Source organism: Stenella coeruleoalba (genome assembly GCF_951394435.1).
Source record: "Stenella coeruleoalba genome assembly, chromosome: 16".
NCBI classification, from domain to species: Eukaryota; Metazoa; Chordata; class Mammalia; order Artiodactyla; family Delphinidae; genus Stenella; species Stenella coeruleoalba.
The window spans coordinates 63,297,567-63,314,309 of NC_137162.1; the positions used below are offsets into that span (position 1 = coordinate 63,297,567).

A 16,743-nucleotide genomic window follows, 5' to 3' on the forward strand; every position below is an offset into this window, starting at 1 on the left:
TTACTCAAAATTATATTTCTGAGAGTCATCCATGTTGTAAAGTTTAACTGTAATCCATTCATTCTTACTGCTATACAGTAATTCATTGACTGAATATACTACAATGTATATCTCTATTCTACTGTAGATGGACATTTAGTTTTAGTTTTTGGCTATAACAAAGAACACTGCTATAACATATTACTGTTATATTTTGGTGAACTTGTACATACATTGCATGGAGTGGAAGTGCTCAGTCATTCAGTGTGTGTATATATGCGTGTAGTTTAGGAGATAGGCCAAATCATTTTCTACAGTGGTTGTCAATACACACTCCCACCAGAAATTATGAGTTTCAATTTTTATTAACAATTAGCTCACATTCTTATTAACAATTAGTATTTTCTATCTTTACACATCAGACATTCTGGTGAGTGGGTAGTGACACCCCTTTTCAAAAATTTTTTTGAGATGAAGTTCCCATGAAATAAAAGTCATCATTTTACCATCTGAAATTGTGTAATTCTGATTTTATTCACAGTGTTGTGCAACAATCACCTCTAATTCCAGAACATTTTCATCACCCCTAATAGAAACACTGTACCCATTAAGGAATCATTATTCCCCCTTCTAATCCCTATTTTTTTAAACCTTGAAATAGTTCATCCAAAATTATACCACAGGAGGAGACAATAGGGGACATTTTGGTCAAGAGCAAATAGAAAATAAGCTCTATAATATTTAACGTGGCTCTGGATGTTCTAGTCAATGCCTTGAAGACAGTAAAATCTAAACATAAAAAATTAGGAGACTTCTTACTGAATGATGATTATATAACTGACTGCAAAGAAAAAACAGGAGTATCGACTAAAAAAAAGAATCAGGGGCTTCCCTGGTGGCCTGCCGATGCAGGGGACACGGGTTCGTGCCCCGGTCCGGGAAGATCCCACATGCCGCGGAGCAGCTAGGCCCGTGAGCCATGGCCGCTGAGTCTGCGCGTCCGGAGCCTGTGCTCCACAACGGGAGAGGCCACAACAGTGAGAGGTCCGCGTACAGAAAAAAAAAAAAAAAAAAAAAAAAAAAAAAAAAAAAAAAAAAAAAAAAAAAAAAATTCCAGATACATTAACAATGTAAATATAAAAAGATGTAAGGAAAAATCTTCCAAAGCAAGAGCAAAAAGTGGTAAGCCATAGAAGAAAAGATAGAATTCTTTAACTACATATGATATTAACAATCTTAAAGGCAAAGACACCATAATATGCTTTTCAAATTGCTGATCACAACCTATGTGTCCCAATACCAATATCACGCTTTGTGACAAGTGTCTTTTAATGGAATATTAAAGAAAAATGTGTACACTACATTTAGTAAAGATAAGTATTATCATAATTTTTTTTTTTTTTTTTGGCGGTATGCGGGCCTCTCTCACTGTTGTGGCCTCTCCCGTTGTGGAGCACAGGCTCCGGACGCGCAGGCTCAGCGGCCATGGCTCACGGGCCTAGAAGCTCCGCGGCATGTGGGATCTTCTCAGACGGCGGCACAAACCCGTGTCCCCTGAACCTGCAGGTGGACTCTCAACCACTGCGCCACCAGGGAAACCCTATCATATAAATTTTTATGTATGTGTTTGTGCATTGAATCGTGATGTAAAATGTATTTATTTCCTGATATGCGTAGCTACTTATAAAGGTAGGAGAAATATTGCCAAAAATAAATTGAAAAGTCAAGTGACAGACTGGGAAAATATTCGCAGTACATATAAAGAGTTACCATTCTTAATAAAAAAGCTCCAACAAATTAAGAAGGAAAATGACTCAATAGAATAGTGAGGAAAGAATAGGCATATGCAATTCACTTAGGTGGAAATCAAAAGGATCAAAAGCTGTCCAACTTTACTAGAAGACAAGCAAGTGAAAATAAATGTCATGTTTTCATCCATCCAAATTGCAAAACTAAAAAAGTAGAAATGTATGTAAGCAAATCATAATACAACATAACATTTACAGTAGAGAAAGTATGAAATAAACTCATATAATCATATTGTGAAAAATGTGCAGCCATTACTCTATGTATCAATATTCTTAGTATATCATTAACCAAAATAAGATGCACATGTGACATTATCATCCCTTTTTATTTAAAACACACAAACACTGGGAATTCCCTGGCGGTCCAGTGGTTAGTACTCAGCACTTTCACTCCTGTGGCCGGGGTTTGATCCCTGCTCTGGGAACTAACATCCCATAAGCCTTGCAGCACAGCCAAACACACACACACACACACACACACACACACACACACACACAAATTGGTCTAGCACAGAAAAAAAGCTGGTAGTATAAACCTAAAATGTTAATAATAGTTACCACTGTGAAATAGAATTAAAGGGGAATTTTTTTTTTTTTTACTTGAAGCTTTTAAGTTTATAGGTATGCATATCCGAACACACTGGACTATACATTCCCTTACAGAGACGATCTTGAGGTTCTTTTAAAATTTATGTACTAAAAGCATAAGACAGTCTCATTAATTAATGAGCTTAATTAAAAAGCAACTGACCAACACAGAAAACAAACTTATGGTTACCAAAGGGGAAAGGGGGGGAGGGAAAAATTAGGAGTTCAGGATTAACGGATACACATTACTATATATAAAATAGATAAACAACAAGGACCTACTGTATAGCACAGGGAACTATATTCAATATCTTGTAATAACCTATAATGGAAAAGAATCTGAAAAAGATTATGTATATAAATATGTATAACTTAATCACTTTGCTGGACACCTGTAACTAACACAAATTGTAAATCAGCTAAACTTCAATTTTTTAAAATGTGCTTCCAACCTAAATGTCCATCGACAGATGAATGAATATAGAAGATGTGGCATCTATATACAATGGAATACCACTCAGCCATAAAAAGGAACGAAAGTGAGTTATTTGTAATGAGGTGGATGGACCTAGAGTCTGTCATACAGAGTGAAGTAAGTCAGAAAAAGAAAGAAAAATACTGTATACTAACGCACATATATGGAATCTAAAAAACAGTACTGATGAACCTAGTGGCAGGGCAGGAATAAAGACACAAATGTAGAGAATGGACTTGAGGACACGGGGGAGAAGGGGAAGCTGGGACCAAGTGAGAGAATATAACATTGACATATATGGTAACATTGACACTACCAAATGTAAAATGGATGGCTAGTGGGAAGCTGCCACATAGCACAGGGAGATCAGCTGGATGCTTTGTGATCACCTAGATGGGTGGGATAGGGAGGGTGGGAGGGAGGCTCAAGAGGGAGGGGATATGGGGATATATGTATACATATAGCTGATTCACTTTGTTGTACAGCAGAAACTAATTCAACATTGTAAAGCAATTATACTCCAATAAAGATATAAAATATATACATAAAATAAAATAAGATAAAAATAAAAATGTACTTCCAAGAATTCTGATAGTACTAAAGATCTTTACTTTATGATACCTTCTAGTTTCTAGACCACCCCTACCTATTCACAGTTCATTTTGCAACTTCTGATTTTCTTGTTTTCCTACTCAATCTAGATCCCTTGGACTGCTGTTTCAATAGTTTTATTCTTTGATCTCCTGCATTTTTCAAAGACAAAGCAGGTAATAGAACATACTTGGTATACATATTAGAAAAAAAATTGACTTATTATTCAGTTATAACTCATGCAGCTTTTAAAAAACACTGGGTATCACAAGTTTATAAGTACATGAAAACATGTCCTACACTCTGCTAACTATAAAACTAAACTTTAAGGAAATGGAATTCCCTGGCAGTTCAGTGGATAGGACTTGGCGCTTTCACTGCCAGGGACCCAGGTTTAGGTAACTAAGATGCCTCAAGCTGTGCAGCACAGCCAAAAAAAAAAAAAGAGATACATCCAAATAATGTACTCACCACAAAGTGGGTATAGAGGGAACACACCTCAAAATAATAAAGGCCATTATGATAAGCCATAAGGCCACAGCTAACATCATACTCAATGGTGAAAAGCTGAAATCATTTCCTGTAAGATGAGGAACAAGACAAGGATGCCCCTCTTGCTACTTTTATTCAACATAGTATTGGAAGTCCTAGTCATAGCAATCAGACAAGAAGAAGAAATAAAAGCAATGCAAATTGGAAAAGAAGTAGTAAAACTGCCACTGTTTGCAGATGACATACTATACATAGAAAATCCTAAAAAATTACCAAAAACTATAAGAGCTCATCAATGAATTCGGTAAAGTTGCAGGACTGAAAATTAATATACAGAAATCTCTTGCATATCTATACACTAACAACAAACCATCAGGAAGAGAAATTAAGGAAAAAATCCCATTTAGAATCCCATCAAAAAGAATAAAATACCTAGGAATAACTCTAACTAAGGAGGTAAAAGACCTGTACTCAGAAAACTATAAGACATTAATGAAAGAAATTGAAGCTGACACAAACAGATGGAAAGATATACTGCATTCATGGATTGGAAGAATTAACATTTTTTAAATGACCATACTATCTAAGGCAATCTACAGATTCAATGCAATTCCTATCAAAATACCAAATCAAAATTACCAAATAATTTTTGTATGAAAACACAAAGGACCCTGAATAGCCAAAACAATCTTGAGAACAAAGAACAGAACTAGGCGTATCATACTGCCTAACTTTAGACTATACTATGTAGCTACAGTAATCAAAAGAGTATAGTACTGCACAAAAACAGACACATAGATCAATGGAACAGAATAGAGAGTCCAGAAATAAACCCATGCACTTACGGTCAATCTACAACAAAGAAGGCAGGAATATACAATGGGGAAAAGATAGTCTCTTCAATAGGTGGTGCTTGGGAAAGCTGGACAGCTACATGTAAAAGAATGAAATTAGAAATTTTCTGACATCACATATAAAAATACACACAAAGTGGATTAAAGAACAAAATGTAAGACCTGAAACCATAAAACTTCTAGAAGAAAACATAGGCAGACACTCTTTGCAATAAGTCACAGCATTATTTTTTGGATCTGTCTCCTAAAACAAAAGAAACAAAAGTAAAAATAAACAAATGGAATCTAATTAAATTTAAAAGCTTTGCACAGCAAAGGAAACCATCAACAGAATGAAAAGACAACCTACTAAATGAGAGAAAATATTTGCAAATGATATGACCAATAAAGGGTTAGTATTCAAAATATATAAACAGCTCATACAACTCAATATAAAAAAAACGCAGGCAATTAAAAAATGGTGAGAAGATTTGAATGGACATTTTTAAGAAGATATATAGATGGCTAAAAGGCACATGAAAAGATGTTCAACATCACTAATCTTCAGAGAAATGCAAATCAAAACCATAATGAGATATCACCTCACATCAGAATGGCTATAATCAAGAAGACCACAAGTAACAAATGTTGGTGAGGATGTGGAGAAAAAGGAACCCTCGTACACTGTTGGTAGAAATATAAATTGGTGCAGCCACTGTGAAAAACGGTATGGAGATTCCTCAACAAACTAAAAATAGAACTACCATATGATTCAGTGATTCCACTCTTAGGTATATCTAAAGAAAATGAAAACACTAATTCAAAAAGATACATGTACCCAAATGTTCATAGCAGGATTATTTAAATAGCTAAGATATGGAAGCAAACTAAGTGTCCACCAACAGATGAATGGATAAAGAAGATGTGGTATATTATATACAATGAAATACTACTCAGCTAAAAAAGGAATGAAATTTTGCCATTTGCAACAACACGGATGGACTTGGAGAATATTATTCTTAGTGAAATAAGTCAGACAGAGAAAGACAAATACTGTATGATATCACTTATATGTGGTATCTAAAAAATAAAACAAATGAATGAATATAACAAAACAGAAACAGAATCCCAGATGTAGAGAATAAGCCAGTGGTTATCAATGGGGAGAGGAAAGGGGGAAGGGTCAAGATAGGGTAGGGAATTAAGACATATCAACTACTATGTATAAAATAAATGTTATAAGGATCTAGTGTACAGCACAAGGAATATAACCAATATTTTATAATAACTTTAAATGGAATATATAATCTATATAAAATTTTTGAATCACTATGTTGTATAGCTGAAACTATAACATACAATTATATAATATTTTATATATAACTATAATATATAATATTTTAAATAAACTATACCTCAATTTTTAAAAATGCATAAAATCAACTTTTTAAATAGATACATCTAAATAAAGTATACATACATCTAAACAAACTATACATAGGTTTGTTTTTAAATACAAGTGTTGAAAAGAAAAGAAACTAACCTATGTGCTATTACTGGTTAATCTTGAACACTAAGATGGGGAAGGGAAGAGAGCAATCCTTAGGAATTGTGTGACCCAGGAGACGGTACTTGGCCTAAACTATAGTTTCTTCCTTCTAAGAGATCATATATGATAGTGATGGGAATTAGATGAGATAATGACTCAAGAGCACAGTGATGATGAGCTATCACTGAGAGAGCACAATTTCATTACAATAGTTATAATTCAAAAAAAGTTAGCTGTATTCTAATATACTCCTTACTTGCAGTAACTCATTAATCTTCATACAAACCTGATGAAGACACTGTGAAAAGGTGCTCAACATTAAAAGAAATGCAAATTAAAGTGACACAGATAACATTTTTCATTTATCAGAATAACAATGAAAAAGTTTGACCACCTAGACCCTTGGGCAAGCTGTAGGGAGATAAACTTTCATAAAATGTTGGTGGAAGTACAAAATAGTGTAACCCCTATGCAATTACCCCTAGGGCAATTTGGCAATAATTAACTATCAAAATTAAGTGCAACTTTAATACAGCAGTTTGAAATTTATCTTAGCTAGCTATACCTGCATATAATTACATGTTTTGACAGCTTTGTATATTTTAACAAATAGCTGAAAATATCCCAGTGTCCATCTGTAGCAGACTAATTCAATTGTGATATAATATAATATAATATAATGCCTTGCAACTATAAAAAAGGATGATAGGGACTTCCCTGGTGGTGCAGTGGTTAAGAATCTGCCTGCCAATGCAGGGGACAGGGGTTCCAGCCCTGGTCTGGGAAGATCCCACCTGCCGCAGAGCAACTAAGCCTGTGGGCCACAACTACTGAGCCTGCACTCTACAGCCCACAAACCACAACTACTGAGCCTGCGTGCCACAACTACTGAAGCCCGTGTGCCACAACTCCTGAAGCCCACGAGCCTAGAGCCCGTGCTCTGCAACAAGAGAAGCCACCGCAATGAGAAGCCCGTGCACCGCAACGAAGAGTAGCCCCCGCTAGCGGCAACTAGAGAAAGCCTGCGCGCAGCAACAAGACCCAACACAGCCAAAAATAAACAAATAAATAAATAAAAGAATGATAAAAAGTTACAGAGCTAATAGGCAAAGATGTCCAAAGTATGTTTTTAAAAATAGTACTTGTATATGAAATATATCTTTTTGTATAAGAAATAATATTCATATTTGCATAAAGAAACTCTGGAAGAATACAGCTCTTCCTCAGCACTGCCTTCGGAGGTGGCAGCTGTCTCCAACTCGGCATCATGGCTGCCCTCAGACCCCCCGTGAAGCCCAAGATCATCAAAAAGAGGACCAAGAAATTCATCCGGCACCAGTCAGACCAATATGTCAAAATTAAGCGGAACTGGTGGAAACCCAGAGGCACTGACAACAGGGTGTGCAGGAGATTCAAGGGCCAGATCTTGATGCCCAACATCAGTAACGGGAGCAACAAGAAAACAAAGCGCACGCTGCCCAGCAGCTTCCGTAAGTTCCTGGTCCACCTGGTCAAGGAGCTTGAAGTGAGGCTGATGTGCAACAAAGCTTACTATGCTGAGATTGCTCACAACCTCTCCTCCAAGAACCAAAAGCCATTGTGGAAAGAGCAGCCCAGCTGGCCATCAGAATCACCAATCCCAACGCCAGGTTGCTCAGCAAAGAAAATGAATAGACAGCTCACGTCACATTTAGTTTGTGTTAATAAAACCATAAGACTCGGCTAAAAAAAAGAAACTATGGAAGAATACAAAAGAAACTAATGCTGAATAGGAAGAGTTTAGTTTAGGAGCAATACCTGACAGTGAGAAAACAGCAAGGAGGCCTGGGAACTATTTAGACCCAGATCTGATTAAACACTGTTTTGACTTTTTAATATGTTTCCTTTAAAATTAAACCAAAATTGACAAAGCACTCTATGGAAAGATTTCTAGGGTACAATTAAGTGAAAAAACCTAAATGCAGAATAGTTTATGTAGTATCAAATTACAAACAAATTAGAGCAAAAGGAAGAGTGCAGAGTACATATGTATTTGCTAATATTTGTTTAAGATATTTCAGGAAGGGTATATACAACTGTCAACATTTGTATTATAGAAACTGTACTCGGTGGTATTCTGGTAAATGTTTAACAATCAACTTGGGAAGTGGTGGGGAGAAAGCCCTGTTTTGTAGGGTTGGCCAATTTTTGTGGTGTAAATACACCCACCACGGTGGATTGTAAACTATCAGTGTGACCACCTGAGCAAGAGTTGGGAAGAAATGCACACATCTAGTGAGCTGGAAGGAGCTGTCTCCATGACACCACTGAGAGCACTAATCCAGGCCCCAGTGGCTACATTGTTTTAATGAAGATTTTATTGACATTTAATCTGCTTAGGTATAGTGTATTTCCTGAACATCTATCTTGAATCTCAAATTATTATTGTTAACATTTATCTCTAAAGAGAAGCCAACTCTCTGAAGGAAGTGAAGTGTTTCAAGAATATTGGAATGCTGGCTGTTTTATCCCCTCAAGTTTCATGTACACTCCGGGGACACCAAACTCTTGCCACCTACCCACCTGTGTTTATGTCTCTTCTCCTCCTCCTCCAACCCCCCTCCCTCTCCGGTCCCACTGCTGTCCTCTGCTACTCCAAAAGGGCCCAAGGGAACAGTTTACAAGACAGTAAGTGATTAAAACTCCCCTAGTTGTCTGTCTTCCACTCTATACCCATTTCAAGATTATAGGTTGTTCGCACTCTGAACTAACAGGAATGTTGAACTCCTTAGATCAGATCTGGGTCCGGTAGTTCCCAGGCCCCCTCCATCTTGTCATTTTTCCACATTCCTATCATCAGGATACTCTTACACCCGCTCTTGAAGGAGCTCAAATGACACTGAGCAAAGGGGTATTTTATTCTGAAAAGACCCTGCCCTATGGACCGGATCTGACTGTAGCTCCTCCCAACACACACTCACATTCCTTACATGCTGCATGTCCTGTATCAAGAAACAGGTACCCAGATCACATGAAAAAATAAAGACTTTCGAAGCATGTTCAGAGACGTGGTCCTACAAGACTATGACCTTTACTACACAGGTAGATCAGTGTGTTTCTCAACTTTCTTTTCATTTTTTTTCATCCCTTACTGCAGGAGTCTTTTAGTTTTTATTTTTTATTTTTTGGCTGCCCCGTGGGCATGTGGGATCTTAGTTCCCCAACCAGGGATCTAACACCCCACCCCGCCACCCCCACCCCGCAGTGGAAGCGCTGAGTCTTAATCATTGGACCGCCAGGGAAGTCCCTGCAGGAGTCTTTTAAAACATTTTTTTCCCTAATAGCTCTCCCCGTGAGATCTTAATACAACAGATATTGTGGGTATCTGTTTACGTACTGTGGCCCCCTTGTAATATCTAAGATTTTTTCGCCCTGCCCCCCCACCAATATAAACCCCCTCAGAGTAAAAAACAATTTTAAAAACATGTAGAACAGGAGGAGTAGCCCACAGCGCATTTATTCCTAATCGGAGGTGACACCTTCAAAATCTATGTTCTCAACCTGAAAATTGAGAGCTTGGAGAAAATTTGAGGGAGAACCACTGGGGCCTCCATTAATTTTCACTTTAAGATGACACAATCATGCCTGATACTGTATTTTCCCTCCCACATTCTCTAAAAAGAAGCATGGAGGTCAGCCCTGCTCTGCAACCTACCACCATGCAATGCTAACCACAACTGCTTGATAACAAAACCAAATTTAAGTCAAAAGTAAAGATGAACCAGCTACTCATCAAAGATCCACCCAAGGGGATTCTAAAATAGACATTTAACACACATATACCAAAAATATCCCCCTTCAAAGGGGACCTGCAAAAAGCTACCTTATTTTCGTATAGCAGTGAAATTACCTTCTCCAGAATCCCAGCCATTAAGCTCTCTTTTTCCTTTTTTTAGGCATAAAAAGGGAATACCTGCCCGACCAAGTTTTGTAGCCCTAACATTCTCTGAGCTTTGCCTCTGATCTCTGTTTCTCCAGTTTGCCTAGAGCCACCCGGTGAGGGGTTCAAAGGCCACAGAAAGGCAGGGCTGCGTCAGCCAGGAGAGGGGGAGTCTAAGGAACTAGGTCAGCATGCATCCCCACCTGCCCTACCTCATTGCCATACGGACTTACGGCTTTTCCAAGTTTGCGCCGAATAGGAGCCATGGCAGAAACTTCAAATGTTTCCCAATTCTCTCAGTCAGATCCAGACACCAGATCCAGACAGCTTTTCTAATGTTTTTATTCTTATCCCCAAACAAAAACTCCACCCTCGTTTGGCCACAGGGTCTTAGTATCTAAAGTAATTCCTTTAACTTGGGGGTGGGGCAAAGGAGGAGAGTTACTAAAGGGAGGGACAACTTGTATTTAATCAAAAACCAAGTTAGGGGCTTCCCTGGTGGCGCAGTGGTTGAGAGTCCGCCTGCCGATGCAGGGGACACGGGTTCGTGCACCGGTCCGGGAAGATCCCACATGCCGCGGAGTGGCTGGGCCCGTGAGCCATGGCCGCTGAGCCTGCGCGTCCGGAGCCTGTGCTCCGCAATGGGAGAGGCCACAACTGTGAGAGGCCCGCGTACCCGCAAATAAAAACAAAAAACAATAACAACAAAAAAAAAAACCAAGTTAATTGCAGATTAGTTCCAAATGTATACAAAACTGACCTAAGAGCTAAACCTCTGTAGTCACAGATGACCTAGTCCTAGACCTCTTCCTCTGGAGCTAAGAGTCAGTATAATTTATTCCCAGTCAAAAAGATAAAAACCCACTCTCTGGGCTCGGAGCTAGTTTGTGGTGACAATGCTAAAAGCACTACGGTCAGGATTGTCGGTAAATACGGGCCCATTATGCTGCCTCCCTCAGGAAGACGGTGAAGAAAACTGAAATCAGCCAGCACGCCAAGTACACTTGTTTCTCTGGTGGCAAAACCAAAATGAAGAAATGAGCTTTGGGGACCTGGCGCCATGGTTCCTGAAAAGCTTGCAGGTGATGCCTAGACCTACAGTACCGCTCCTACCATCGCTATAAAATCTGACTGAAGGAACTGTAAGACCAGTGGAAGGTCCACCATTGGTAACATTGCTAGCCTGCAATAAATGGGTTAATTCATGTAACAACAAAAGACAAAAAGCCTGGCAGACCCCAAATCTGCCTCAAGCTATCATCCCATCAAATTCCCTCCTGATTCAAATATCTTAAGTAGTTATCCCCCAAGGTTATAAATGAGTTCTTAACTGCCAAGTCCAATCATTCCTTAAATATCATAGGCCTAACCTGCTCTTTTGTGGATCCCCAAGGAGATTCTCAACTGAAACTATAATCTAGGTCTCCCCTGGAGCCTCACTCTTGGGTGTCTGTCCCTTGGTTGTGGGTGTGTCCCCCTGAGCCCATTCCATAGAGGATTCTAAGTCAAAACCCACAGACTTTTTGTTCTTCGCACTTTTCATGAACAATCCTATCCAAGCTTAAAGTTAATAACCAACTCTCATGTTCAGTGTTTTTTTTTTTTTTTTTTTTTGGCCACACCTCACGGCATGTGGGATCACAGTTCCCCGACCAGGAATCAAACTCATGCCCCCTGCATTGAAAGTGCGGAGTTTTAACCACTGGACCACCAGGGAAGTCCCCAGTTATTATTCTTTACACTTTTTATGTATCTTAACTGTTTCATATATTTTTAATAACGTGAGTTTTACTGGAATCAAACTGTTGACTCTCCGACTGCTTACCAACCACATGGCATAGAGCGAGTCCTTGCTAATTGAGCCTCAGTTTCCTTAAGATAAATCAAGACTATGGGATTAACTTATACACACTACTATACATAAAATAGATAACCAACAAAGACCTACTATATGGCACACGGAATTATACTCAATATTTTTTAATAACCTATAAGGCAAAAGAATCTGAAAAAGAATATCTGTGTGTGTTATATATATTCATATATACATATATATATATATATACCTGAATTGCTGTGCTGTACACCTAAAAGTAACACGATATTATAAATCAACTATACTTCAATTTAAAAAGAATTTCTCAGGATTTAAAAAAATTATTAAAAAAACATAAATAACTACTGTATAGCACAGTATATATCAATACTATACTATACAGCACAATATATATCTATATTCAATATCTTGTGATAAACTGTAATGGAAAAGAATATGAAAATGAAAGTATATATATGTATAACTGAGTCACTCTGCTGTACAGCAGTAATTAACACAACATTGTAATTCAACTCTACTTCAATAAAAAATAAATTTAAAAAAGATAAATCAAGACTAGTAATAGCACTTACTGAAAAGGTTTATTGTGGGGATTAAATCAAACAACTTATTTATACACATTTATAAGTGTTGGATCTTATGTGTAGAAACAAACTATTTAGGGAAAAATACATATTAGGTAGTTCTTTTTCTACATGTCCTTCAATATATGGCAAAAACTCAGTAATTCCAGTCTCAAATCCACAATTAAGAAAAGAATATTTATTAATAGCTATTACCTATGTATTGAGCATGTAATGCTTGCCAGGCGTCATTATAAGCACTTTATATGAATTATCTCATTTAATTTTCCTACTGAGATAAATGTATTTACAGGAATTCCCTGGTGGTACAGTGCTTAGGACTTGGTGCTCTCACTGCCAGGGGCCAGGTTCAATTCCTGGTTGGGGAACTGAGATCCCACAAGCTGTGTGGCACAGCCAAAAAAAAAAAAAAAATCATATTCACTTCTCCAGTCTTTTAACAAGGAAGATTCTGATAAGGTTAAGTCACTAGCCAAAGTCAGATCAATGCTCTGAGCCAAAATTCAAACCAAATGTCTCTTTAGAGAGGTCCTAGTGTTAGTCACAAGGTCCTAGTGTTTAACCAAATGCACTGTCCTAAAAATAATCCTGTCAGCAGCAAGTAAGTATTAACATTTAAAACAAATTCCTTTACTTACTAATATTTACTAATGCTTACTGAACTAAGATTGCCATAGATGCTTAGAACTAAAAAGAACAACACAGCTCCTATGGAAGTTTCCTTTGTTAGATTGTGGGAATTATCTTTCTAAACTGACTGGCCTACTTTTTTTTTTTCTTAACATCTTTATTGGAGTATAATTGCTTTACAATGTTGTCTTAGTTTCTGCTGTATAACAAAGTGAATCAGCTATATGTATACATATATCCCCATATGCCCTCCCTCTTGAGCTTCCCTCCCACCCTCCCTATCCCATCCCTCTAGGTCCTCACAAAGCATCGAGTTGATCTCCTTGTGCTATGTAGCAGTTTCCCACTAGCCACCCATTTTACATTTGGTAGTGTATATATATCAATGCTACTCTCTCACTTCATCCCATCTTCCCCTTCCCTCCCTGTGCCCTCAATTCTGTTCTCTACATGTGTGTTTTTATTCCTGCCGTGCCACTAGGTTAATCAGTACCAATTTTTAAACTTCCATACATATGCATTAGCATACAGTATCTGTTTTTCTCTTAGGTCTACTTTTATTCATCTGTTTGTGAGTTGTAGCAGTACAACACTGCTATTCAAAATATCATAACTTAATCTCCAAATTCAGTATATGCATGCTGGGTTCATGCAAACTTATTACAGAAAGGAGTGAAACTGGAACACAATTTAGAATCTAGTTCTTAAGGAAGCAGTCAGAGGTCACTGTCTATTTCCTCCCGCAAATGTTCCTTGGCTTATAACCCTCTTTATTTCTGGATAACCCTTACATGTTTTACCTTCTAGCATAACTTTTTCCTCAAAATTGTTAGTTTCTGACACTGCAGAAATACAAAGGATCATGAGAGGTTACTCCAAGCAACTGTATGCCAATAAAATGGACAACCTGGAAGAAATGGACAAGTTCTTAGAAAAGCACAACCTCCTGAAACTGAACCAGGAAGAAACAGAAAAGATAAACAGACCAATCACAAGCACTGAAATTGAAACTGTGATTTAAAATCTTCCAACAAACAAAAGCCCAGGACCAGATGGCTTTACAGGTGAATTCTATCAAACATTGAGAGAAAAGCTAACACCTATCCTTCTCAATCTCTTCCAAAATATAGCAGAGGGAGGGACACTCCCAAACTCATTCTACGAGGCCACCATCACTCTGATACCAAAACCAGACAAAGATGTCACAAAAAAAGAAAAATACAGGCCAATATCACTGATGAACAAAGATACAAAAATCCTCAACAAAATACTAGCAAACAGAATCCAACAGCACATTAAAAGGATCATACACCATGATCAAGTGAGGTTTATCCCAGGAATGCAAGGTTCTTCAATATATGCAAATCAATCAATGTGATAAACCATATTAACAAATTGAAGGAGAAAAACCATATGATCATCTCAATAGATGGAGAAAAAGCTTTTGACAAAATTCAACAACCATTTATGATAAAAACCCTCCAGAAAGTAGGCATAGAGGGAACTTACCTCAACATAATAAAGGCCATATATGACAAACCCACAGCGAACATCATTCTCAATGGTGAAAAGCTGAAACAATTTCCACTAATACCAGGAAAAAGACAAGGTTGCCACTCTCACCACTATTATTCAACATAGTTTTGGAAGTACTAGCCACAGCAATCGGAGAAGAAAAATAAATAAAAGAAATCCAAATCAGAAAAGAAGAAGTAAAATTGTCACTGTTTGTAGATGACATAATACTATACATAGAGAATCCTAAAGATCCTACCAAAAACTACTTGAGCTAATCAATGAATTTGGTAAAGTATCAGGATACAAAATTAATGCACAGAAACCTCTTGCATTCCTATACACTAATGATGAAAAATCTGAAAGAAAAATTAAGGAAACACTCCCATTTACCATTGCAACAAAAAGAATAAAATACCTAGGAATAAACCTACCTAAGGAGACAAAAGACCTGTATGTAGAAAACTGTAAGACACTGATGAAAGAAATTAAAGATGATACAAACAGATGGAGAGGTATACCATGTTCTTGGATTGGAACAATCAACATCGTGAAAATGACTATACACCCAAAGCAATCTACAGACTCAGTGCAATCCCTATCAAACTACCAATGGCATTTTTCACAGAACTAGAACAAAAATTTTCACAATTTGTATGGAAACACAAAAGACCCCAAATAGCCAAGGCAATCTTGAGAAAGAAAAATGGAGCTGGAGGAATCAGGGTCCCTGACTTCACACTATACTACAAAGCTACAGTAATCAAGACAGCATGGTACTGGCACAAAAACAGAAATATAGATCAATGGAACAGGATAGAAAGCCCAGAGATAAACCCACATACATATGGTCACCTTATCTTTGATAAAGGAGGCAAGACTATATAATGGAGAAAAGACAGCCTCTTCTATAAGTGGTGCTGGGAAAACTGAACAGCTACATGTAAAAGAATGACATTAGAACACTCCCTAACATGATACACAAAAATAAATTCAAAATGGATTAAAGTCCTAAATGTAAGGCCAGACACTATAAAACTCTTAGAGGAAAACATAGGGAGAACACTCTATGACATAAATCACAGCAAGATCCTTTTTGACCCACCTCCTAGAGAAATGGAAATAAAAACAAAAATAAACAAATGGGACGTAATGAAACTTAAAAGCTTTTGCACAGCAAAGGAAACCATAAACAAGATGAAAAGACAACTCTCAGAATGGGAGAAAATATATGCAAATGAATCAACTGACAAAGGATTAATCTCCAAAATATACAAGTAGCTCATGAAGCTCAATATCAAAAAAACAAACAAACCAATAAAAAAAATGGGCTTCCCTGGTGGCACAGTGGTTGAGAGTCCGCCTGCCGATGCAGCGGACGCGGGTTCGTGCCCCGGTTCAGGAAGATCCCACATGCCGCGGAGCGGCTGGGCCCGTGAGCCATGGCCGCTGAGCTTGCATGTCCGGAGCCTGTGCTCCGCAACGGGAGAGGCCACAACAGTGAGAGGCCCGCGTAACGCAAAAAAAAAATGGGCAGAAGACCTAAATAGACATTTCTCCAAAGAAGATATACAGACTGCCAACAAACACATGAAAGGATGCTCAACATGACTAATTATTAGAGAAATGCAAATCAAAACTACAATGAGGTATCACCTCACACCGGCCATTTTGATGATGGCCATCATCAAAAAATCTACAAACAATAAATGCTGGAGAGGGTGTGGAGAAAAGGAAACCCTCTTGCACTGTTGATGAGAATGTAAATTGATACAGCCACTATGGAGAACAGTATGGAGGTTCCTTAAAAAACTAAAAATAGAACTACTATACAACTCAGCAATCCCACTACTGGGCATATACCCTGAGAAAACCATAATTCAAAGAGTCATGTACCACAATGTTCATTGCAGCTCTATTTACAATAGCCAGGATATGGTATC

The 16,743-nt window shown here is 37.8% G+C and overlaps 1 protein-coding gene and 1 pseudogene across 2 annotated transcripts in view; one reads left to right on the forward strand and one right to left on the reverse strand.

The window, feature by feature from the left end:
* TET1 (tet methylcytosine dioxygenase 1) overlaps nucleotides 1-16,743 on the reverse strand; it is a gene marked incomplete at its 3' end in the record, with an annotated part of 130,883 nt that overhangs the window by 47,717 nt on the left and 66,423 nt on the right. The gene's annotated exons all lie outside the window — the stretch shown is intronic.
* Nucleotides 7,555-7,989, forward strand: LOC307175416 (large ribosomal subunit protein eL32-like; annotated as a pseudogene). The gene has a single exon. The product of its transcript is annotated as a large ribosomal subunit protein eL32-like (transcript).